This window comes from Triticum dicoccoides, chromosome 4A (genome assembly GCF_002162155.2).
Source record: "Triticum dicoccoides isolate Atlit2015 ecotype Zavitan chromosome 4A, WEW_v2.0, whole genome shotgun sequence".
NCBI lineage: Eukaryota > Viridiplantae > Streptophyta > Magnoliopsida > Poales > Poaceae > Triticum > Triticum dicoccoides.
Genome location: NC_041386.1, coordinates 682457439 through 682483628, shown reverse-complemented (window position 1 = coordinate 682483628; position 26190 = coordinate 682457439).

Below are 26190 nucleotides of genomic sequence, written 5' to 3'. Positions count from 1 at the left end.
GTACACATCAATTACATGTATATCACATATACCTTTAGTGTTGCCGGCCTTCTTGTCCGCTAAGTATTTGGGGCAGTTCTGCTTCCAGTGACCCTTCCCTTTGCAATAAAAGCACTCAGTCTCAGGCTTGGGTCCATTCTTTGACTTCTTCCCAGCAACTGGGTTACCGGGCGCGGCAACATCTTTGCCGTCCTTCTTGAAATTCTTCTTACCCTTGCCCTTCTTGAACTTGGTGGTTTTATTGACCATCAACACTTGATGTTCTTTCTTGATTTCAACCTCTGCTGACTTTAGCATTGAAAATACTTCAGGAATGGTCTTCACCATACCCTGCATATTGTAGTTCAGCACAAAGCTCTTGTAGCTCGGTGGGAGCGACTGGAGGATTCTGTCAATGACCGCCTCGTCCGGGAGGTTGATCTCCAGCTGGGACAGGCGGTTGTGCAACCCAGACATTTTGAGTATGTGCTCACTGACAGAACTGTTTTCCTCCATCTTACAACTATAGAACTTGTCGGAGACTTCATATCTCTCGACCCGGGCATGAGCTTGAAAAACCATTTTCAGCTCCTCGAACATCTCATATGCTCCGTGTCGCTCAAAACGCTTTTGGAGCCCCGATTCTAAGTTGTAAAGCATGCCGCACTGAACGAGGGAGTAATCATCAGCACGTGACTGCCAAGTGTTCATAACGTCTTGGTTCTCTAGGATGGGTGCTTCACCTAGACGTGCTTCTAGGACATAATCTTTCTTGGCTGCTATGAGGATGATCCTCAGGTTCCGGACCCAGTCCGAATAGTTGCTGCCATCATCTTTCAGCTTGGTTTTCTCTAGGAACGCGTTGAAGTTCATGTTGACATGAGCGTTGGCCATTTGATCTGCAAGACATATTTTGGCAAAGACTTTAGACTAAGTTCATGATAATTAAGTTCATCTAATCAAATTATTTAATGAACTCCCACTCAGATTGACATCCCTCTAGTCATCTAAGTGTTACATGATCCGAGTCGACTAGGCCGTGTCCGATCATCACGTGAGACGGACTAGTCATCATCGGTGAACATCTCCATGTTGATCGTATCTTCCATACGACTCATGTTTGACCTTTTGGTCTCTATGTTCTGAGGCCATGTCTGTACATGCTAGGCTCGTCAAGTTAACCCTAAGTGTTTATGCATGTGTAAAACTGTCTTACACCCGTTGTATGTGAACGTAAGGATCTATCACACCCGATCATCACGTGGTGCTTCGAAACGACGAACTTTAGCAACGGCGCACAGTTAGGGGGAACACTTTCTTGAAATTATTATAAGGGATCATCTTATTTACTACCGTTGTTCTAAGTAAACAAGATGCATAAACATAATAAACATCACATGCAATTATATAATAGTGACATGATATGGCCAATATCATATAGCTCCTTTGATCTCCATCTTCGGGGCTCCATGATCATCTTTGTCACCGGCATGACACCATGATCTCCATCATCATGATCTCCATCATCGTGTCTTCATGAAGTTGTCATGCCAACGACTACTTCTACTTCTATGGCTAACGCGTTTAGCAATAAAGTAAAGTAATTTACATGGCGTTCTTTAATGACACGCAGGTCATACAAAAATATAGACAAGTCCTATGGCTCCTGCCGGTTGTCATACTCATAGACATGCAAGTCGTGGTTCCTATTACAAGAACATGATCTCATACATCACAATATATCATTCATCATTCATCACAACTTCTGGCCATATCACATCGCATGACAATTGCTGCAAAAACAAGTTAGATGTCCTCTAATTGTTGTTGCATCTTTTACGTGGCTGCAATTGGGTTCTAGCAAGAACGTTTTCTTACCTACGAATAACCACAACGTGATTTTGTCAACTTCTATTACCCTTCATAAGGACCCTTTTCGTCGAATCCGCTCCAACTAAAGTGGGAGAGACAGCCACCCGCTAGCCACCTTATGCAACTAGTGCATGTCAGTCGGTGGAACCTGTCTCACGTAAGCGTACGTGTAAGGTCGGTCCGGGCCACTTCATCCCACAATACCGCTGACGCAAAATAAGACTAGTAACGGCAAGCAAGTTGACAAGATCTACGCCCACAACAAAATTGTGTTCTACTCGTGCAATAGAGAACTACGCATAGACCTAGCTCATGATGCCACTGTTGGGGAACGTTGCAGAAAATTAAAAAGTTTCCTGCGGTTTCACCAAGATCCATCTATGAGTTCATCTAAGCAATGAGTGATAGGAGAGAGATTTCATCTACATAGCACTTGTAGATCGCGTGCGGAAGCGTTCAAGAGAACGGTGATGATGGAGTCTTACTCGCCGTGATCCAAATCACCGATGACCAAGTGCCGAACGGACAGCACCTCCGCGATCAACACACGTACAGAGCGGATAACGTCTCCTCCTTCTTGATCCAGCAAGGGGGAAGGAGATGTTGATGAAGATCCAGCAGCACAACGGCGTGGTGGTGGATGCAGCAGGACTCCGGCAGGGCTTCCCCAAGCTGCTGCGGGAGGAGGAAGAGGTGTAGCAGGGGGAGGGAGGCGCCAAGACACAGGGTGCGGCTGCCCTCCCCCTTGCCCTCCTTTATATAGGCCCCCAGGCGGGGCGCCGGCCCTGGGAGATCTAATATCCCAAGGGGGGCGGCGGCCAGGGGGGTGGAGTGCCCCCCAAGGCAAGTGGGTCGCGCCCCCCACCTAGGGTTTCCAACCCTAGGCGCGGGGGGGCCCAGGGGGGGCGCACCAGCCCACTAGGGGCTGGTTCCCCTCCCACTTCAGTCCACGGGGCCCTCAGGGATAGGTGGCCCCACCCGGTGGACCCCCGGGACCCTTCCGGTGGTCCCGGTACAATACCGGGTGACCCCAAAACTTTCCCGATGGCCGAAATAGCACTTCCTATATATAATTCTTTACCTCCGGACCATTCCGGAAATCCTCGTGACGTCCGGTATCTCATACGGGACTCCAAACAACATTCAGTTTGCTGCATACTCATATTCATACAACCCTAGCATCACTGAACCTTAAGTGTGTAGACCCTACGGGTTCGAGAGACATGCAAACATGACTGAGACGGCTCTCTGGTCAATAACCAACAGCGGGATCTGGATACCCATGCTGGCTCCCACATACTCCTCGATGATCTCATCGGATGAACCACGATGTCGAGGATTCAAGCAACCCCGTATACTATTCCCTTTGTCAAACGGTACGTTACTTCCCCGAGACTCGATCATCGGTATCCTAATACCTCGTTCAGTCTCGTTACCGGCAAGTCACTTTACTCGTACCGTAATGCATGATCCTGTGACTAGATACTTGGTCACTTTGAGCTCATTATGATGATGCACTACCGAGTGGGCCCAGTGATACCTCTCCGTTATACGGAGTGACAAATCCCAGTGTTGATCCGTGTCAACCCAACAGACACTTTCGGAGATACCTGTAGTACACCTTTATAGTCACCCAGTTACGTTGTGACGTTTGGTGCACCCAAAGCACTCCTACGGTATCCGGGAGTTACACGATCTCATGGTCTAAGGAAGAGATACTTGACATTGGAAAAGCTCTAGCAAAATGAACTACACGATCTTGTGCTATGCTTAGGATTGGGTCTTGTCCATCACATCATGCTCCTAATGATGTGATCCCGTTGTCAACGACATCTAATGTCCATTGTCAGGAAACCATGACTATTTGTTGACCAACGAGCTAGTCAACTAGAGGCTTACTACGGACGTATTGTGGTCTATGTATTCACACGTGTATTACGATTTCCGGATAATACAATTATAGCATGAATAAAAGACAATTATCATGAACAAGGAAATATAATAATAATCCTTTTATTATTGCGTTTAGGGCATATTTCCAACACTACTTACCCGAATCCGGAGCTCTCCAGGAGCATTCGCTGATCTGCCCCATAGTGTGTCTGATGCCGCCGCATACTACCGAGCCGAAGAGGGGAGCTCGACGGAGAAAGTGTTCTGGTCTCAGTATGCTAAGGCCGAACATCCGGTGCCCCTGAGCGACCAGCTGAAGCAGCTTATCGAGCTCCACAAGGTGGCCGAAGAGGCCATGAAGGGCCTCATAGCTCGGCTGTGGCCTGGAGAAGTCATGCCTGGGAGCTACTTCGGTCTGGTGTGGTGGCTGGTGGATGTGTGTCCGTGGATTGAGGTCGTCTAGCGCTCCGTTTGTATTGAAGGTGCCCGTCAGGCCCTTGCCCGTGCTAAGGTGCACTGGGGCAAGCTAGACGTGGAGAAGCTGTTGACGGACGCGCCACCGCCGGTCAAGGAGTATCGTACGCCCGAGATGTATTATAATGGCGTTCTGAAGGGTGCCTGCCGTATAGCGGATGAGTGCTCCAAAGATGTAATATTTGAGTAGACTCGCATTTGTTATCCTGTACGCTGAAGCTTTGTTCATATGCGTTAAGCAATGTTTGTTAATTTAAAATATTACTTTCTGTGCGGCCGTTGATCAAATCTGAGAGATGCAAGTCGTCGGCTTCGACCCCCATGCCACGAGTGTTGGGGTGTTTGGGATAAACCTGAGCGCTCTTGTTCCCATTCTTGGGTCCATCTAGGGAGGCGTTCACCACAACGAACCAGGTCGGCGGACTTATAATCCTGTATCGCTCTCACTTAGCCATAGAATTCTATAATTTTAAATTTCGGCGAAGCCCCTACTATTCGGAAGACCGAGTTGGGGGCGCTATCCACGCCTAGGCCGGATAAGTCCGGTTCCTCGCTCGAAGCAGCATAAGTCTTTAAGGACTCGAAGAAACCTCGCGAACAGCGACCGGTCTCTCCCACTATCATGACAGTCAGTTTTAGCTTCCTCTACCGAGGTGTTAACCCAGCTCAACTGGGGCACAATCGCAGTAGTTCTCCCAGCGCTACCTTAGCCAAAAATGCGGAACGTAAGGTATCAAAACATGGGAGCCGGGCAAACCCAACTATTGACCAAAGACATGATTCGGAGCCGATGAATATAGTGCTATAAGTTCGGGGTGCCACACTCGTTAGAGTGTTCGGTCTTCTCACACCATGTTATGGGGTGTTGTAAGCCCCTGGTGTATTCTCCGTACCAAAGTGTATGGTTGCAGAATGTCATGACTGAACATATTTGTATCTGAAAATAGATAAGTACAATAATAGGTACGAGCTATATATTGTTTATTAAAAAAGGGCTGCTGCGAAAGCAGAACGATACAAGAAGTGCGGTAAGCAAGAGATGGGAGTATTGGACATATTCCCCTCCAGGGGCAAGCTGCGGGTTTGTAAGTAAAACAGGTATTAAACTCGTTATAGAGACCACCTGGACTTTTGACGTGGCTTGCTTCCTTCCTGGCTGTTGCATCGTGGGTTCGGTGAGTGTATTGCCGGACAGGCCTTCCGAATAGTTGGGTCCTGAAAGTGTGTGAAAAGGAAAACGGCAAAATAGGAAGCCCCTTAGTGCGGTTGAGCGGCATTCTGGGCGTGCCGTTGTTGTGCCCCTCCCCTTATGCCCATGGTATCTCTAAGGCATAATTATTTACGAGTGGTACCAGTATCGCCGTTTGGCGGGGGCTGGGGTTGGGGCCGCACTGCTATGCTTGCTCGGAACGTGCCAGCCGGACTTGTTGTATGTTACTTCGGGCTCGCTTGACGTTGTCTGGACGTTTGACGCTTGGATTGGAGAACTTCCTTGAGAGGCTACTCTGTACTTCCGCCGCCAGGGCTGCCATGTGCTCCTCCGTTCGGAGAGAGCGTTCGGTGTTTCCATTTACTGTGATGACTCCGCGAGGTCATGGCATCTTGAGCTTGAGATATGCGTAGTGCGGCACCGCATTGAATTTTGCAAATGCGGTTCATCCGAGCAGGGCATGATAGCCGCTGCGGAATGGGACTATGTCGAAGATTAACTCCTTGCTCTGGAAGTTATCCGGGGATCCGAAGACCACCTCGAGTGTGACCGACCCTGTACAGCTGGCTTCTACCCCTGGTACGACACCTTTGAAGGTTGTCTTTGTGGGTTTAATCCTTGAAGGATCGATGCCCATTTTTCGCACTGTGTCCTGATAAAGCAGGTTCAGGCTACTGCCGCCGTCCATTAGGACTCTGGTAAGGTGAAATCCATCGATAATTGGGTCTAGCACCAGTGCGGCGAATCCGCCATGACGGATGCTGGTGGGATGGTCCCTTCGATCGAAGGTGATCGGGCAGGAGGACCATGGGTTGAACTTTGGGGCGACTGGCTCCAGCGCATAGACGTCCTTGAGAGCATGCTTCCGCTCCCTTTTGGGGATGTGGGTTGCGTATATCATATTCACCGTCCGAACTTGCGGGGGAAATCCCTTATGTCCTTTGTTTTTCGGTGGCCGGGGCCCCTCCTCGTCATCGCTATGTAGCCCCTTGTCTCTGGTCTCGGCACTTAACTTGCCTGCCTGCTTGAACACGCAACAATCCCTATTGGTGTGATTGGCTGGCTGTTCGGGGGTGCCGTGTATCTGGCACGAGCGATCGAGTATCCGGTCTATGCTGGATGGGCCCTGAGGGTTTCTTTTGAATGGCTTCTTCAGCTGACCCGGTTTAGAGCCTCTGAATCCGGCATTGACTGATGTATCTTCAGTGTTGCCACCGTTAATGCGGCGCTTATGCTTGTTGCGACGTGACCTGCAGTTGTTATCCTTGGTATCCGAATTGCCGGGGCTCTTGGTTATGTTATTGCTACGAGCTAGCCAGCTGTCTTCTCCCGCACAGAAGCGGATGATGAGTGTCATGAGGGCTGCCATAGACTTCGGCTTTTCCTGTCCTAGGTGCCGGGCAAGCCATTCATCTCGGATGTTGTGTCTGAAGGCCGCAAGGGCCTCGGCGTCCAGACAATCAAGTATTTGGTTTTTCTTGGTTAGGAACCGTGTCCAGAATTGTCTGGCCGATTTCTCTGGCTGCTGGATTATGTGGCTTAGGTCATCGGCGTCTGGTGGTCGCACATACGTGCCCTGGAAGTTGTCAAGGAATGCCGATTCTAGGTCTTCCCAACAACTAATTGACTCTGCTGGCAGGCTGTTAAGCCAATGTCGAGCTGGTCCTTTAAGCTTGAGCGGGAGGTATTTGATGGCGTGTAGATCATCACCACGGGCCATGTGGATATGAAGGAGATAATCCTCGATCCATACCGCAGGATCTGTTGTGCCATCGTATGATTCATTGTTTACGGGTTTGAAGCCCTCGGGGGTTTGATGATCCATTACTTCGTCTATGAAGCATAGTGGGTGTGCGGCACCCCTGTACTGGGCTATATCACGATGCAGCTCGGATGAGCTTGGTCTGTTGTATTCGGCCGGGCCATACTTATTGTGTCCGGCGTGACGGCTAGCGTCACGTGAAGCGGCGCGCCCATGCGATCCATAGATCGATCTTGTTTGCCTTGCCTTATTCTCCAAGATGTCTCGCAGGTCTGTTGCATCTCCCCATACTCTGGTATGTTTTGAGCGGCGTCGGGGTGCGGCTTGGGTTGAAGGCCTGAAGGCCTCTCTATCACGGCCACGGGGTGGCCGATCGGGCGCGTCGTACGCTGGTGATGTAGGTTTAGTTGCTTCCTCCTCAAGTTGGGGTAGTAGCCTGCGCTTTGGGTAGCTCTTGGATGGGCGTTCTAGTTTATACTCTTCGGTCGCCAGGACTTCGGTCCATCTGTCGGCTAGCAAGTCTTGGTCAGCTCTAAGCTGATGTTGTTTCTTCTTGAGGCTGCTTGCCGTGGCTACGAGCCTGCATTTGAAACGCTCTTGTTCGACAGGATCCTCTGGCACGACGAATTCGTCGTCGTCGAGGCTTGCCTCGTCTTCGGAGGGAGGCATGTAATTGTCGTCCTCATCCTCTTTGTCGGCCGCTCTCTCATGAGGGCTGGCTCCTTCGTCCTCCTGCACTGAATCTTGCTGGAGTGGGTTGTCTTCGGCACTGTCCGGCGTGTTGTTATCTCCGGTGCCGGAATCGCCATTTTTGCTTTGGCGGGACTTAGAGCGGCGCCGCTGATGTCGGCGCTTGGGTTGCATCTTGGAGGGGTCATCCTCTGTTTTCTCCTCGCCATCCCCCGCTTTAGGGGTGTCCACCATGTATATGTCATATGACGAGGTGGCTTTCCAGTTCCCTATAGGTGGTGGTTCTTGATCGTCTCCTTCATCGGCGTCCATGCCGTCGATGTCTTCGGAGTCAAAGTCGAGCATGTCGGTTAAATCGTCGACAGTGGCTACGAAGTGGGTGGTGAGTGGGCTACGGATTTCTTTGTCGTCCGCATCCCAACCGTGTTGGTCGTAGTCCGGCCAGGGCTCTCCTGACAAAGAGAGAGACTTTAATGAATTCAGGATATTGCCGAAAGGCGAGTGCTGAAAGACATCCGCGGCGGTGAACTCCATGACCGGAGCCTAGTCGGGCTTAGTCGGAAGAGGTGCGGGATTTATGGAGTTCGGATCAGAGTCCGGTACCTTGGAATCACGGGCCTTGCGAGGGACTGGGTTGGTATCTGGCTCTATCGTCGTAAAGGTTGCAGCTTCCGGGGCGGTGTCCAACCGTCCGTCCCCGACTGGCGCAGCGGGCTCCGAGCTAATGGTCGGAGCAGACACCTGAGCGACGCTCTCGGTGTTGTCCGATGACAGAGCTAGATCATGCCCATCGTGACAGTGCGGCGCGCCCGGTCGTGGCTCGAATCCGTCAAAGATCAAGTCCCCGCAGATGCCGGCCGTGTAGTTTAAGCTTCCAAACCTGGCCTGGTGGCCAGGGGCGTAGCTTTCGATCTGCTCCAGATGGCCGAACGAGTCGGCCCACAGTGCGAAGCCGCCGAATACGAAGATCTGTCTGGGGAGGAAAGACTCATCCCGGACCGCATCGCGATTGTCGAGCGAAGAAGCCATCGGGCCTAAAGGCGACAACACAGAGGAACTCTCAATGAAAGCACCAATGTCGGTGTCAAAACCGGCGGATCTCGGGTAGGGGGTCCCGAACTGTGCGTCTAGGCGGATGGTAACAGGAGACAAGGGACACGATGTTTTTACCCAGGTTCGGGCCCTCTCGATGGAGGTAAAACGCTACTCCTGCTTGATTAATATTGATGATATGGGTAGTACAAGAGTAGATCTACCATGAGATCGGAGTGGCTAAACCCTAGAAGCTAGCCTATGGTATGATTTTTGTTCGTCCTACGGACTAAAACTCTCCGGTTTATATATACACCGGAGAGGGCTAGGGTTACACAGAGTCGGTTACAATGGGAGGAGATCTTCATATCGTATCGTCAAGGTTGCCTTCCACGCCAAGGAAAGTCCCATCCGTACACGGGACGGAGTCTTCAATCTTGTATCTTCATAGTCCGGGAGTCCGGCCAAAGGTCTTAGTCCGGCAATCCGGACACCCCCTAATCCAGGACTCCCTCACTGACCATGTGTTCTTCCGGTGCTCTTTGGCGCGTTTTGCCTGGAGCGCGGTCCGTGAGGCTGCGGGGGTGGAGTGGGATCCCCGCTCCCGCCCCGAGCTCGTGTCGTATTTGTCCTCGGTCCAGGGATCTTCGCGCCGTGTTATGTGGACAAGTGCGGCGGCATGCTGTGGGCTCTGTGGCATATTCGTAACAAGTTTACCATTGAGGGTGTGTTCCCCTCCCACCCTGCTGACGTAATCTACAAATGCATCTTGTTCTTGCAGCAATGGGCACCATTGGGAAGGCAACATGACTCTGATCTGCATCATCTAGCTCTGGCGGGTCTTCACTCTGTCTACTCCGCGTTGCGAGCCCCGTCGCCGCCTTCCGCTGCCTCTTAGGGAAGGGTGGCCCTTTTGGATGTGTTTCCTCCGAGCCTGTGTGCTCTTATGTTCGGCTGGATATGCCATGTAATAGACTTTAATCCTCCATCGTTTCGCTTGTGGTATGTCTTAGACCGTTTGTCTGGTTGTTTGGTTGTGCACTCTGCCTAAGTTGAGGGCTTTATTAATTTAAAGCCGTACGTCCCTGACGTCTATGTTCTAAAAAAATTACCCCATGGGGCATGTGCACTGATTTGTGCTGCGCGGTATCAAAGCTTATCCCCTCCCGTGTCGCCCCGCGTGCGATGGGAAGGGCGACCACGCCGCCGCCGCCAGATGCCCCTCCACCCCCGCTCCTCCTCCCTCGCCGCCGCCACAGGTTGCGGCCAGGCAAAGCCTGGCCAGCGCCAGCGCCGGCAGGGCGGTCTCCGTTCATCGCGTGGTGGCCTCGATGCGGGACGGGGCGGCCACGGCGGGATGCGGCGCTGGCACCGGGTGCAGCGGCATGGCAGCTCTTCGACTCTTTCTCGGCGGCTATAGAGTGGGCCGTGTGCGGGGCGGCGCAGTGGTGGGGCTGGCTCACCTCGTCCTCGATCTGGATCGGGCAGGGGAGGTGCCTGGCGGGCTCCTTCGACTGTGTGCGGCGACGGGGCTGAGGAGGCGCCCCAGTCAGGCGTGGGTGGTGGCGTGGCCCACTGACGCGGGCGTGGTGGCCGGATCTAGCGTGGGAGGCTAGTGGACATGCTGGTGCTACTACTCCAGCAGCATGGATCTGGGACGCGTGATGGCGGGGTTGTGATGCTTGGATGCTGGGGCGGCGGCCCGGACCTCTTCTTCAGCGACGACGTCCGTGGTGGCTGCTTGGGCAGCGCCACGGCTGGAGCTCGGGGCGCCGGTACTGTGCGGCAGTGCGTCGGCCCTCGGACGTGCGAGGGACGCTTGGTGCTGGCCGGTGGGTTGGCTGTAGCTACTGCGTGGGGCGCCGGATCTGACCAGACGTGGCTGATTCTGGCTCCCGAGGTGGTGATGGGGTGACCTGGTCGGTGGCTCTGTGTGGTGCAGCTGGCGGCGGCGAGGCTGTTTTGATCGGCGGCTCCTGGCTCTGGCGGTAGGTGGTGGTTCAGGCGGGTGGTGGCTCTCATGTGCCGGTCCGAGGGGAGAGCTTCCTTTGGCTGCTCGGGGCAAAAGCCTTGCTCCGGCCTTGGCTGAAGCCGGCGGCGGCGACGCCTATGGGCGCCGCACACCTTCTTGGAGGTGTCGTTGTAGGCACCGCACACCTTCTGGGAGGTGTCGTTGTTCGAGGGCCATAGACCTCTTCTCTCGCACTCCGGGGGAAACCCTTGCTCCAGGTTCTTGGAGCGGATGATGGCGGCGCTCCGGTGTCGCGGTCCTTCTTGGAGGTATCGTTCTGGAGTGGTATTGGACTAGGAGAGTCATCGACTCGGGTGGTGTGTGGCCTCGGGGCCAGCGTGGAAGTCGAAGCGGCAGCTCCGGATCTCATCGTCATGGAGGGGTGCCGGCATTGGTCATGTGGGTGGTAGTGTCGTTGGCCAGCCTGGTGCGCGGCCCCGGGGTCGGCATGGATGTCAGAGCGGCGGCTCCGGATACGGTGGTTGGGTGTCGGCTCCGGTTGCTCGGGTCACAAAGCAGACGGCTCGTCTGGTGCGCGGCCTCGAGGTCGGCGTGTAGGGTTTCTGTCTGTACGTCGGAGCGGTGGCTCCGGAAATGGTTGTAGGGTGTCGGCTCTAGTTTCTCGGGCATCACAGCAGGCGGCACGCCTGGTGCGCGGCCTCGGGGTCGGTCTGGATGCCGGACCGGCGGCTCGGTCTTGGATGTAGGGTGTTAGCTACGGGTTGATTGGGTGACGGATCCGGCGGCTCGGATGGAGCGCGGCCCTGGGGTCGGCGTGTGTTGATGGTGCCTTGTTGAGGGCGTGTGTTGTAACGGTTTTCGCCCGGGTTTCCGTTAATTAACCGGGCAACTCTCTTCTGCTTAATGAATGAAAGTGGCAAATCTTTTGCCCTGTTTCAAAAAAAATATCCCATGCCAAGCGGGCCCTAAACGATGTTTCTCTGGCATTTAACATCGTCGTGTGACGCGTCTTAGCGTGGGACTCTTTATTGATTTGTAAACGTGACTCTTTATTGATGGAGTTGCTGGGCACCGCAGGCCAGAATCCAGCGACAATTCAATAACGTGTTGACCAATAAAAAACCATGCAAAAAAGGCAAAGAAGTCCCAGGCATACCCTCCGTGGCTAGGTCACTGTTCGCACACAAACACGTCACTGTGTACTCTCGACGCCGGGGGTGATGTACCGCAGCTCATGTCGAAGGAGACCCGCCGGAAGCGCGGTACGCAGGACAATCCGGCGGGCGCTTTTGAGGACTCGAAACCCCACACGCCCGGGAGGGACCCCGTCAGGGCGCGCGGCGGCTATGGGCTGCCCTAAGTCGACCTGATCGCCCCTAGGGCTTCGTGGATCGCCGCCCTGTAACTAGAAGAACAAACAAAGAACGAGGAAGAAGAAGAATGAGGGAGAGAGATAAAGGTAAAGGTAAAAGTTGATAGATTAATTGTTCGATTGAGTGTTGTTATTCAATCGGTTGTCACCTCTTACATATATATGAGGCGGCTGGACTTTCCGTACAAGGAAAGGACTCAAATCCCGCCCAAAACATCAAAAGATAACCTAACTCGGACTACGAGGGCCGGAACTTCCGTTCAGCCCAAAACTTCCGGACTATAATTACGTCAAGTTGCCCTCTTGCACAGCTCCTGCAGGTCGCATATGGCTTCGGATCACTATGGTCCCAAAAGCAAAGTTGTAGATCTTGCAATGGAGAAAAATTCCTTAGTTGATCACTTTTTCATCCGAGGTCAACTTAATGTCGAAATTGGCCCGCAAATCTGCATATAATGTTAAAATTCCAGTTTTCGGGGCGCACCGCGTGCAAACTTTCGGTTTAGCCCGGAACCTCCCCGGAAGTTTTGCCCGGAACTTCCAGGGCAGATTTATGCAGTGCACTGTTTTGGCTCTAACTTTTGCATACGAACTCCGATTTAGAAGTTTCTTATATCAAAATCAATCTGTTCGACGTGACGAAGACAATCCGTGTAGAAACTTTTCTCATATGAGGCCATCTTGGGGGCGTAATTAGCCGAATAGTGTTCTGAATACAAAATCTAAATACTTCGAACACAACTTCGGCGTTAGAAATGAGACCGGATGGCTATAGCCCAAATATCAAAGTTTCTTCTTTTGACGATACAGAGCTTTCTCACTTTGAACACTTCTTCATTTGAGGCCATATTAATTACGTTTTTGACCATGCCAAAATCTGGTGTCAACACATGCCCCCCTGTTTTTCGGCAAAACTTGTGTGCCGAAAAATAACTTGCACAAAGTTTGTTCTAAGCGCGATGTCAACACTCCATCGGCCATTTTTTACGTGCTTTGGACGATAAGTATATATTGGCCATTTATATTAGCAACAAAACTGAAGCTAATCCAACATATAATGATTTGGTAATTCACTTTCATGATGTAAGAAATTCTATTGCATCCATGGGTTAAAATAAGCCCATTGAAGGTAACCAATCATATCTGATGAAGAATTCCATGGCATAGGCATCACCGACATTGTTGAAGAAAATGGATAATGTGTGGACCGAAGATGTTGAAACCTTCGGCTTGGTCCTTCGTAGCTTTCACTCTTTTCCTTCTTCACCTTTGCCGCACTCCTTGTAAAGGAAGCTTGCACATAATTCTTATTTTGAATATTTCCTTTGGGAACCCATGCCATGTTTTTCTTTTCAAGTTCGTGTGCACTAAGATTTTGCATCTCCTTCTTTTTCCAATACGATAAGCCGAGTGAGCACCCCGGCTGCGATTTTGTTTGAAGTAATGGCAATTCTTATTTTACCTTGTGCACTCTCAACTTCTTCCCTTCAGATTTGGCACTTGATTGACTTGCCTCATTGCCTTTTGTAGCCAATGTCAACATTTTAATTGGCTCTTTTTCATTTGAGATCATACCTAAAGTGGCACTCTTACGACCATCTCTTTTGACGTGGTAGACTTGGTCAACCACCTCCTTATTCTTCGTTGTGCTCCAGACCGATTCTTTTTTGAAACGGTCTTGAACATATGACTGCTCATTGAATGTTGGTCTTCTTGGAGCTGCATAATACTGGCGAGATGGTTTATAATAATATGGAGAATGTGCCCTTGTATCATACTTGTCCCACAATGGATATGGATTTATGTGAGCATAGGGAGGCATCCACGACATTGGCATTGGCGGCCCAAAATAAGTATATGAACAAGTTGCATTCAAATTCTCTTCTTGCCAATATCGATCCTTGCATTTGCGCCTAGGGGGTGATCTTGACGCTTTTGCATTAGTTCGCCGATAAGCACTGTTCTCCTCACTTATCTTCTGATACTTTTCCAATAGTTGCGCGAAAGTGACTTTCGGATTTTTACCTTTGTGCTTACGCCGGCCTTTGTTTTCTTTCATTGTGCTTGCATCGATCTTTGGATTTTCTCGTTTCCCCCCGGTACTTGGTGTCTTTTGTGCAACCTCAATGGAATTTTCGCCCTCAAGAATATTATCATTGTGCTCTTGAACGACTTACTTACTTGAAAGCTTGATCCCATTACCCACGGGCCTTACCTTCTTGTATTTAGATGGATCAGCTTGAAGCAGCCGATACAAAAACCATTTGTCGTCAGGACCAATCGGAATAGACTGGTCATCCCTTGGTGTGTCAACAAGTTTCAATCATCCTTTTTCAATGGCCGATTTAACTATTTGACGAAACATATTGCAATCCTCAAAACTATGCTTGAACGAATCATGCAACTTACAATACATTCGTCCTCGGATAGATGGTTTTTCATGGTGATCAAGAACTCTAATGTAATTATTTTTCAGCAACAAATCAAATATTTGATCACACATGCTTGAATTGAAGGGATGCTTCTCATTTTCTAGCCGATCTTGGTCTGAGAACGGCTTTCCAAGTAAGCAAATGAATGATTCAGATTTTGTATCTCCCCATTCGGCTATGAATTTTATTTTGCATTCTCTTACCGATGTCATTGGATAAGAAACTATACTTGCATCGGTTTGCTTAGAAGATTTTAAGCTTGGCTTTAAATTTCTGAAACGGAAATATTTAGAACATACATGTCTCAATTGTGACCAAGTGTAAGCCAAGTAAGAAACAAGCAAAGCTACCCAATTATATATGAACTTTTGATAAATCAATGGGAAAAACTTGGTTGTAATAATAAGTTACAATCGGTCTTTATAAATGGCACAATGTGTTGACCGATATGCTTTGCAATGATTTTATTGCTAACAAATAATTTACCCTTCTTCATTGGTCTTTCAAGATTGCTTATGAGAATTTTTCTAATAGAAGCATCAACAATAAAGTTGCGACCAAATCGGAAGATAGGTAAATCACTTGCTAGACATACCTCTTCGAATATGTTGGTAGAGCATGATGGTTGTGCTACTTGAACAATATCTTGTTCCCCTTTCGAATAGCTCCCCAACTCCTTGTCATCCTCTTTTTTTAGAATAGATTCGGCATACGTAATATTTGATTCGGTCTTCTCGATAACCGAATTAACTTTATTATCCGAATCACCACTCTTTTTGATAATTCCACCCACACCCAATGCTTTCTCTTTTTGAGATAATCTATCTTGTATTGCAGCAGAATTAATAGGCTTTCCCTCTTTTATTAATTCATGTAGAACAACATTGCGTTCGTCCCAAAAAGATGTAAGGTTTTTCTTAATGAACCAATCTGGATAGAATTGCCCCCCGACACTTTTAGACTCTTTCGGTAACAAGATGTCGCCGAAATTCTGTAATTTTGCAGGGAAAACATTGTATGCTACGATACTAGGTGAAGGCACATGGAATCCTATAGAATTTTCACTTATCCGCCTATTAGCGTGATGGTGTGAAGCCGAATTATGAATACCTATAGTTGCATATGGTGCCAAAACATTAGTAGCATGAAGTGTAGCATATGATGGTTGAGGGTAATTGGCCGGATAACTAGTAATAGCATGGCCAATTCCCCTATCCACCGGCATGTTTGGATTCACATATTGCAAGTTAGTTGTCGATGAATAAAAAGATGAAACACTTTGTTGCATACTATCGGAAATTCCTATGTGAAGTGTTTCAACTTGATTAACCGAACTCATCATGTTTTTCATTGGCATATGGATTTCTGGGGTTGCCGATGCATGGGAGTTGGAATACATATGTTGCATGTTGCTAAAATTATATGAGGTAGAAGCATGAAGATTTTGTTGTATCGGCTCTTACACATAATTGGATGCATGATTGATAAAGCTAGGGCTAGCCGATACATTATGCTCATTAGATGATCTAGCAACAACATATGCATTATTTGCATCTACATATGTGAATTGGGTATTCATATTACCTTTGTAGATTGCAAAACCTAGATGACGATCTCTTCGTAGCAAGAACAGGTCGGAGACCGTTCAAAGCTTCTTCCCCAGCGGAGTCGCCAAAAAGTGTGTTCGCACACGAACAAGTCACCGTGTAGCCTCGACGCCGGGGGTGATGCACCGTAGCTCACATCGAAGGAGACCCGCTGGAAGCACGGTATGCAGGACAATCCGGCGGGCGCTTTTGAGGACCCGAAACCCCACACGCCCGGGAGGGACCCCGTTAGGGCGCGCGGCGGCTATGGGCTGCCCTAGGTCGACCTAATCGCCCCTAGGGCCTCGTGGATCGCCTCCCTGCAACTAGAGGAACAAACGAAGAAAGAGGAAGAAGAAGAACGAGGGAGAGAGATAAAGGTAAAGGTAAAAGCTCATAGATTGATTGTTCGATTGTGTGTTGTTATTCAATCGGCCGTCACCTCTTACATATATATGAGGCGGGTGGACTTTCCGTACAAGGAAAGGACTCAAATCCCGTCCAAAACATCAAAAGGTAACCTAACTTGGACTACGAGGGCCGGAACTTCCGGTCAGCCCGGAACTTCCGGGCTAAAATTAGGTCAAGTTGCCCTCTTGCACAGCTCATGCAGATCGCATATGGCTTCAGATCGCGATGGTCCCAAAAGCAAAGTTGTAGATCTTGCAATGGAGAAAAATTCCTTAGTTGATCACCTTTTCATTCGAGGTCATCTTGATGTAGAAATTGGCCCCACAAATCTGCATACAATGTTAAAATTCCAGTTTTTGGGGCGCACCGCGTGCAAACTTTCGGTTTAGCCTGGAACCACTCCGGAAGTTTTGTCCGGAACTTCCGAAGCAGACTTATGTAGCGCACTGTTTTGGCTTTAACTTTTGCATACGAACTCCGATTTAGACGTTTCTTATATCAAAATCGATCGTTTCGACGAGACGAAGACAATCTGTGTAGAAACGTTTCTCATATGAGGCCATCTTGGGGGCGTAATCAGCCGAATAGTGTTTTGAATACAAAATCTGAATACTTCGAACACAACTTCGGCCTTAAAAATGAGACCGGATGGCTATGGCCCAAATATCAAAGTTTCTTCTTTTGACGATACGGAGCTTTCTGACTTTGAACACTTCTTCATTTGAGGCAATCTTAAATACGTTTTTGACCATGCCAATATCTGGTGTCAACAGTCACCGGCAACATCATCATGCCGGGAGTCAACGATACGCGTTCGTTCGACTCATTCGGCGCACTCTAGGCGCAACCAGTGTCGCCTCTCTCACGCCGGGCTCGACCGAAGCTGAAGATGACACTATCGGCGGTTATTGGGCAACGATCCGTCGCATCGCAACGCCTCACTCGTCGTTGTCTCGCCGGTCCATGGAAGCGGCATGGGCTCACCGGGACTCAGCGACATGGTACGTACGACGCGGTCGCGGCGGCACGGCGCTCAATGTGTCACGATGACTTGTCGTAACTATTGGCGGCGGGGACATCATCCCGATACGGTTGGGACATGCTTAGGCGTATCCCATGGCCTCATCTTCTTCGACACACACGCATGTCACACTACTAGGAAAAACCTTAGCAGTAGCGTTGGTTTTTGGACTAGCAGTAGCACAGGTACCCGCACTACTGCTACGGCGCTACAGCTAATTTTTAGTAGTAGCGCTTGTTTTACCCCACGCTACTGCTAAACAGACATACCAGTAGCGCTGGTGCCCCTCGTTACTAGTATTCCACACCCACGCTACTACTAATGGAATAGTAGTAGCACTTCTATAATACCCCCACGCTACTTGTAGCTAATTAGGAATTAAAAAAAAGATCAAAATAGCAATGGAAATGTCCTTATTCTTATTCTACCATCACATAGTTGTCGTGTCTACTATTACACAGTTCCTCCTTCTACCTGTTCTCACTCCAATAATAAAGAAAAATGAAAAGGAAAATTAGAGCTAATCTGCCGGTGAAATGTCCTTATTCCTGAGTAATATCCAACGGAACGGTGCAACTGCACTGCAGTGTCATGGATTCACTCTCCCGCTTCAACATCTCATTATCCTGCAACAATGGAAATGAGCATCACCAAGGCATATAGATATAGTGAATAAATGGAGAGGAAGCATAAGCTCAGATGATACAGGAGATTGGTAGTAAAATTCTCATACAATGAGAATATGCACTAAAATTTTCCCCAAAATTACCTTTTGCAATTCTTCAAATCTTTTGGTTGAAGCAGATAGTGAGGTCTCAACCTACTCCCTCCTGTGAGAAATAGGTCCTCTCACCTTCTTATCATTTGCACGAAAAGAGAGGGGAAGTTATTGTACCTTTGCAAGAAAAATAAGAAACCAGAATAGAAAAAGAGTATGGGGTTGTTGGATGAACATAGACTTGAAAAGCATGATAAAAACACCCTTTACATGGTGGAATTATAGTGAGTTTTTACAATGATTTTGCAGTAGATTTAAAGTTAATTAGCAATAGAGATACATTGCATTAGCAGCAGATTTACAGTAAATTAGTAGAATATTTATAGTAAAAAATGTTCACACTAAAAGAAACTATAAATTTTGGTGACAAATTGCAGTGAAAACCACTTATAGTTACACTATAAAATAGGGCAATTAGTGTGAGTTACAGTGGATTTGCCGAATTGCATTTGCACTAGGAAACTAGTCCTAACATATCAACATTTTGATCAGCATTTAAATCCCATTGTGAATCCAAGGAAATCAAAAGTTCTATAAGATATGGCTAGAAAACAGTGGACATAACAGAAAGTAGCCACTGCTTTGCCGTGTGGAAAATTTCCCGGCTTTACTTCACTATGGATAGGATAAAGAATCAATAAAGAAAACACCCACATTAAAACTCTTGCGTCAATGTTTGGAGTTTGGACTATCAATTAAAATAAATGCACTAGCAAGTTAGTCACTACATCAACCAGCCATTGAGACATGCATTTACTGACCTGTACTTGGAGCTGCAGTTGCTTTCAGATACTCAATGAGTATGGTCTCGTCAAGCATGGATGCCTTGTCAGTCTGTAACCACACAAGCATGACCAAACTCAGTAGCCCCGAATTCAGGGACGAAGAAAAACAAAGTGGTACAGTAGATGGTTTTGTGGTGCCGACCTTGTTGGAATTGGGTATCAGGCTCTGCAGTGCCTTCATCTACTCGTTGATCCTGCTCCTCTGCCGCTGCACCCCAATCAAGCAAGCAAGCAAGCAATGATCAGCCAAGAAAACAGGGCGAGAAGAGCAGAAAGGCGGTGTGAAACTCAGGGGAAAATGGTTGACGACGGGGAACCGGGACACCACCTTCTCGGAGAGGTTGGGCGGCGCGGGTGCACTTGCTGCTGGACCTCCCTCCCCTGCGCGGGCAGTCGGACGTCCCATGCGACTCGGGCTCGGATGACCCGCCCGTCTCGCTCTTATAGAACCCAGCGGCGCCTTCTAAGTGCTGTCTAAATCTGCCCATTGCAGAAGAATTATACCCCAAAGCTGAAGAAATATTTAGTTACAAGAAATGAAGTAATATTCATTTAGAAAATTTTAGTGGTATACATTGACAGAATTTTAGTCCATAAAAACCTACGAGCATCCATCCATAAAAGCAGAATCACTTCAATTATATATAAGCTACTTCATAACAAAAGAAACTGTACCGAAACACTAATTAACTCTGAAGTAGTGAGTTAATCACTGCAGATCAACTATTTGTTTCTTTCCACTCCTAAATTGCATAAGAAAATCTTCAGCTGTTATTTTACTCTATGCTTACTAGCTACAACCTATTGGATAGAAAAACATGTTCCATCGTATTACGATGTAGCTTGTGTAAATAATGTCAAAGTAGAAAATGCACGCTAAGTACTTGTGGTACAAAATGTAAAATCAATGATTTTTCCCTTAACCATCACTGTCTCTAAACAACACTTTTTATTTAGTACAAAATCTATGACCTAATTAGAACTTACTCCAACTAGTTAACATGAAAGAATCTACACTGAAAAGGCATAATCAAAAAGTTGGACTTCAGTATAGCAAGATTAAATTCCCAGTGGGGAGAGCGTGGGCAGATTGCCCTTGCTACTGACAGGCTAACTTGCATGCGGCGCTTGCGGCGCCTACGCATAAGCACGGCCGTGACGAGACATCGGCGGTCAAGGAGGCATTAGTGGCAGGATTAAACGCAAAAGAAATGTTCATAAGGTGATGATAAGTCATTACCAAGCAACCTGATAGCAAATTCTTCTAAGCACCGAGAATAACCTAAAATTAGTACGCATTTTGGTCCAATTGGTCAGGGCCCAAAATGCAGGTCAAGACAACTATATCAACATCTATAAGAACCTCTCCCTTATGCATGCCTCTTATGCTACCTTACAAGAATTACTACAAACAGTACACACAATTACGCCAGCAATCATTCTGAATACTCTAGTACAGTACATGCAAATCGGTAGGAAACAAAACAATTCACACACAGAATGAATGCACCAGCTCAGACATTCAATCAATAGCAACCTAGTACAGCACCAAAGGATCGTTCTTTTCAATTAAGAGAAGGCGGACAACCGATGCATCTAGCCTGCCGGCCGCAGATCCGCCGGAATCCATCCTGACCCGCCCCGGAAACATGCAAATGAAGCACCCAGGACTCAAAACAGCCTGGAGGAGGAGACACGAGGGGCACCTCAGGCTCGACGAGGGGCTTGCACTGCAGGAGCTGCTCGATCTGCTCGTCCAGGTCGGCATGCAGATTCCCCTTCCTCCCCTCCGCCCACCAGGCACACACGTCGACCCCTCCCTCCCGGAACGTCTCCGCTCCCCCGTCCGCCGGCGCCGGGAACCCTGGCAGCAGATCTATCGGGAGAGGCGACCGCGACTGGGGGGAGGAGGGAGGAGGAGGAGGAGGAGGCGCGAAGCGGCGAGAGGTGCGGAGAGGCAGAGGAGGGCGCGGGTCTCCCTATCGCCATCGTTTGGGGGCGGAGGAGGCATCGTCGGCAGCGGGATTGGGAGAAGCGGGGGCGTGGGAAAGATTTGGTGGGGTGTGAGAATGAGAGGGACTCGGGCATGTTGATTAGTTGTAGCGCATGGCAAGGGTGCTGCGCTATAATCAAGTGGGTTGACCCTGTCTATCTGTAGTAGTAGCGAGGGGTGGTATACCCGCGGTACTACTATCAATTTAGTAGTAGCGCGGTTTTTACACCCGCGCTGCTACTATGGTTCGTTCCAGGGGCACTGTGAGGATCACTTACTAGTAGCGTGGGAAAGATAGGCCCACGCTACTGCTATTCTCTAGTAGTAGCGCACTATTTTTACCCGCGCTACTACTAAGTGGTAGTAGCGTGAGGCTCTTACCCCTCGCTACTGCTAAGCATCTATCTGTAAGGTATTTCCTAGTAGTGTCACACGCACCAGGGTCTGCTCACGTGTAGCGGTCCCGGTCCGGGTGCGCCCATCCCGGCGGCGGGCACGGCATAACCATCGACATTTCACGTCGGTGGTGAGCTTGCCTCGGTGTGCGGCCTATCCGACGGTGACCCGCGCCGAGCGGCGTGAGGTGGCGATTTCTTTGCCGCCTTAGGCGGCACTCTGGGACGCCTTGACACACGAGTTGACGTACGTCCTCCGTTATTTGGCGATGGTGTATATGCGGTGAAGGCCGGACATGTGCACACCATGTGTCGCATGTCAGTCCGTACTCTTTCTCCTTCCAACATCTATTCCCGCGAGGCATACCCCTTGCACATCCTGTGAAGCTACAAAGCCATCAACGACGTTCAAGCCAAGCCCAACCATGCATTCTACCCAACTCCAACAACATCGACGTCACTCGAGATCGACGAGGCAAGACGGCATAGGAGGGCGTGGCTCGAGCAAAGGTCGTTTGTTTGACGGCATGTGCACCCCTTTGCACATGACTCTGCTACCGCCACACACATCACCACCATGCATGAGGAAAGCAGAGCGAAGACTGAAGACGACGACTGCACAGTTTAATCGGAGGTGTACCGTGGGAGTAATTAACCGGGGGCTTTCTAAGGACCCCGGGAACCAGGAGAGCACTATTGCTTGATCATTTGGCCACGCCAGCAGGGCCCACACTTTCTTTTTCTTTCTTCTTTGGACCTCCCTCTTTTTTCTTGTATGAGTGCTTCTTTCCTTTCATGCCAAACTCTCATTTTTAAAGTGTCGTGTCCATCTCAATTTTATGGTACAGACTGGAACTATTCTAGGGTAACGTATGTACGTCCTCGTAAGTGTGTGTATATGCAGGACGTGCATTGTGAAATATAATGAGTAGCACTTGCATTTGCATATTATAGAGTACATATAGGAATTAATCCATTTCATTCGACTGCGGGTGTCCACCCTTGCATAGAATCACACCAGTCATCAGATGCAGATATTAGGTATATGACACATTTAGGATGACATCACTAGAAAATCCTTTGAATAAATGAATGCACATGATCAAAGTTACCAACAAAATAATGACATAAGTAATGTTAGGTCAGCCATGTCTTCATCAAAATCAACCTTACGATCTGATTTACGAGGTGAGCATGCCTATCAACAGGGTGATAATGTATCATACACATGGATCTATCTGAGAACACAGTGTGAATCATGGACAAAGTATTAATTCTTCAAAAAAATGGTGATATTGACATAGATAATCAGTCAAGATTGCATGTTGTTCAGCTGGTTGTGACAAGCTTAGTCAAAGACCCTAATTATTTACAACACATTTACTACCTACCGAGAAAAAGGTGACCGCTATATGTAATGAAAATTGCCTGTACTGAAGAGCTGGCCCGCAAAATATATAGATTAATGGATATTAAAATAATCGTTGTCTGTTGATTTCATAGAGGTTTTCCTTGCTTTGAAAATCCATGTACTACATGTTCTTTCATGTTTTCCACTATGTTTTACTCTCGATATGATGCTAAGAAATATGAGTGCCTATCCTTGGTCTTGCTTGTGAAATGAAAAATCTAGCAAGGGCGTGTAGTAGCCTACAAGCTAACCCTGTTAAATTCAAGGCAAACCAAAGAGCGGGGATATAAGAAGAAGAAAACTAACAGTTTGATAGCAAGCTGCGTGCTGCCGCGTAGCGCGGTGTTCTTCATGTCCGATTGACATGGGCGACACCGGTGTCTTAACAATGAATGAAACCGGTTACAACTACAACAATAAGTCATGAACTATCATAGTCAGGCGGAGCTCCGTCCTGCAGTGCAGACAGGACCAAAGCCACCCGGGTATGTTTAATTGTGAACAATTATATTGTTTATAATATTCAGGCATGAACAAGAGTCATCTTGGCCTGTTGGTGTGGCCTTCTCAAATCCTAGCCAGAATTTCAAGCTAGTCCATGGTATGACGAGGGCCTGCTCAAGGCTGATGGACATTTTGTGTTACTTATGCATCTCCACGTTCCAAGATCTATATTTGCACAAGTCAGCCACATGTATGAGGCCATATGCGCCTGCATAGAGCTCGTTTCAATGCATGTACCCGAAACCAGATTTAGGTTTCAACTTGAGATCTGACACTTAGTCTAAAAAAAACCTTGAGATTAGAATGCCAAAAGGTCATCATAATAATTTGTTGAATGCATCTTACTATATTGTCTGCTGAATAATATCATAACTAGAGACAAATCATCTCATTAACGTACTTAAGTCTAGAGATATGGATTCACAAGAAGGTGTGTACCAGCACTATCAAGGACGGAACGGGTGGTTGAGCAAACGCCGGGCTGGTTTCTCTGGACGCATTTCTGAATCTTGAGTAGTAGGTTAATGACAATATTTACTTGGGCTTTGGTTCCAAGGCCAAGGGCCAGTTGCGAGGACTACTGCACAAAAAAGACTACTTAGTGCGCGTAAAGCAACATCTCGTCCCTTCTGGAGGGACAAAAGAAACATGGGGAATTGTTTCCCATAGTTAGGAAAGGTCGCCGGCCAAGAGTTTAGCAGAAGAACGAAGATATAAACTTAAAAGTGTTCGCCAACTGCCGAACGTGAGCAGGGGATGCAGCGCTGACCGCTGTTGCTGGGTAGGCTGAGATGGGCAGTGAAGGTTGGGTGATGGGACTCGACGACCATGAGTTGTGGGGAGGCAGGACGAGGTCGGCGGGACAGCGTGGGGTTGCCGAGGAGAGTAGGGAGGGTCGGTTACCACCAGTGTGGACATGATGACGGTTGGGTGCACGCCAAACGGAAAATAAAGCGTCAGGGAGGAAAGAGATTTTGAGAAGAATGACTCCTTTTTTGTCAAATTTGTGCAGATTTGGAAATAAAACGTTGGGTGCACCCATTTTTAGTTTCTTTCGTATTTCATTGTCCAAGTGAAATTGTGTTGTCTGTAGTGTCATATTACAAAATGAATATTTATTTTTAAGGTTTTTTATTATGGTTTGGTTCTGTTATCTTAGTCGTGTTTTGGTCCTCAGTTCTTCTGTGCAAAGAAGTGGGGAAAACACTAAACCATGTATTAACCGTAAAGAAAGAATACTAACAGTGTATCTTTGTCGTTTAGGATAGGTGTGTAAGAGCATCTCCAACAGCTGCCTTATTTTAAGGCAGCAAAAAAGTGCCCGGAGTAAATTTTAAGGCATGAAAAAGTGGCATCTCTGACAGCTGCCCTAAAATGCGTCAGCCGCACCATAATTTCTTCTCCAATTAAAGCAAATGATGAACTATTGCTTGAACTTCAACATAGCAAAATCAGCACACAAGCATAAAATCAACATAGTGCATCACCACACGTACCAAGGAGATGAGTTTTATTTCCATCTTCTATCATTTGCATATGCATGGGTGACAAACTGTCGAAACACAACCAACAAAGACGTTTAGAGATGATTACAGTGGAACTAATTGATCATTTCTGATCATATTGCAGAGTGGGCGGGTGCCATTTATGAAAACTGGCAATGTACTTGCACAGCAGTAGAAGGAAAAAGTACACGTTGAGCCCGAATTGAACCTGAATGGTCTAATCTGGCCGTCCGTTAAAGCGTTAACTGAACCTGAAGATGTCGATTTTTTTGGACACTTGGCTCGTCAGGCTCGGGGCTGGCGATTACAGCAGAGATGCGGGAGCCTCCGCCGTACTTTGGGTCGCCGACACGGTTTGGTGGAACAAGGCGAAAGATGCAGGCCAGCCGCCTCCTCCTGTCCCTGTGCACGGGCACGGGCGTGGAGAGGGCCGGCTTGGTCCTTGGTGTCCACCTCGAGCAGGGCCGCAGTCAGCCGCGCGAGCTCTTGACGAGCATGTGCCCGCCAGCGGATCCGGGAGAGACGCCTCCTGGGCACAAGCTGCTGCCAGCGGATCTTCACGGTCAGGAAGCAGAGCTGCGCGCGCACGGCGCCGGGGAACATGGGGGGTCGTCAGAATCGGGCGGAGGCCGTGGGGTGGAGACAGACGATGGCCAATCCATTGCGCTCCGGTGGCCGGCGGCGGCGCGCCGGAGGGAAAGGAGCCAGCCAGTTGGCCTCTCGCGCGGCCGAGTTTGGTTTTTGGAAAGCCTTGCTGCCGCAATACGCAGCCCTGTTTTTTCTCTGCCCAAAAATTGTTTTGCTTAATTTTTCGTTTTTGGCAGCTGTTGAAGACTTTTTTCGCCCTCCTAAGGCTAAAAAGGCACTGAACTACAATAAGGCAGCTGTTGGAGAGGTTCTAACGCGTGTTTCTCAGCGTGGCAAGAAGTGAGCTTCTGATTTGTAAATTTGTCGGTTTTTGTGTGGAATGTCAATTCCTATGTAGTACTCCGTATTAAAGTTGACTAACCCTTACAATGTCATCTTTAACGAAATTAAAAAGCACAAGCATATCCTTATGGAAATCGATGACGTCTTCATGCTGCAAACGTCAGCGGTGCGCCGTGACCAAAG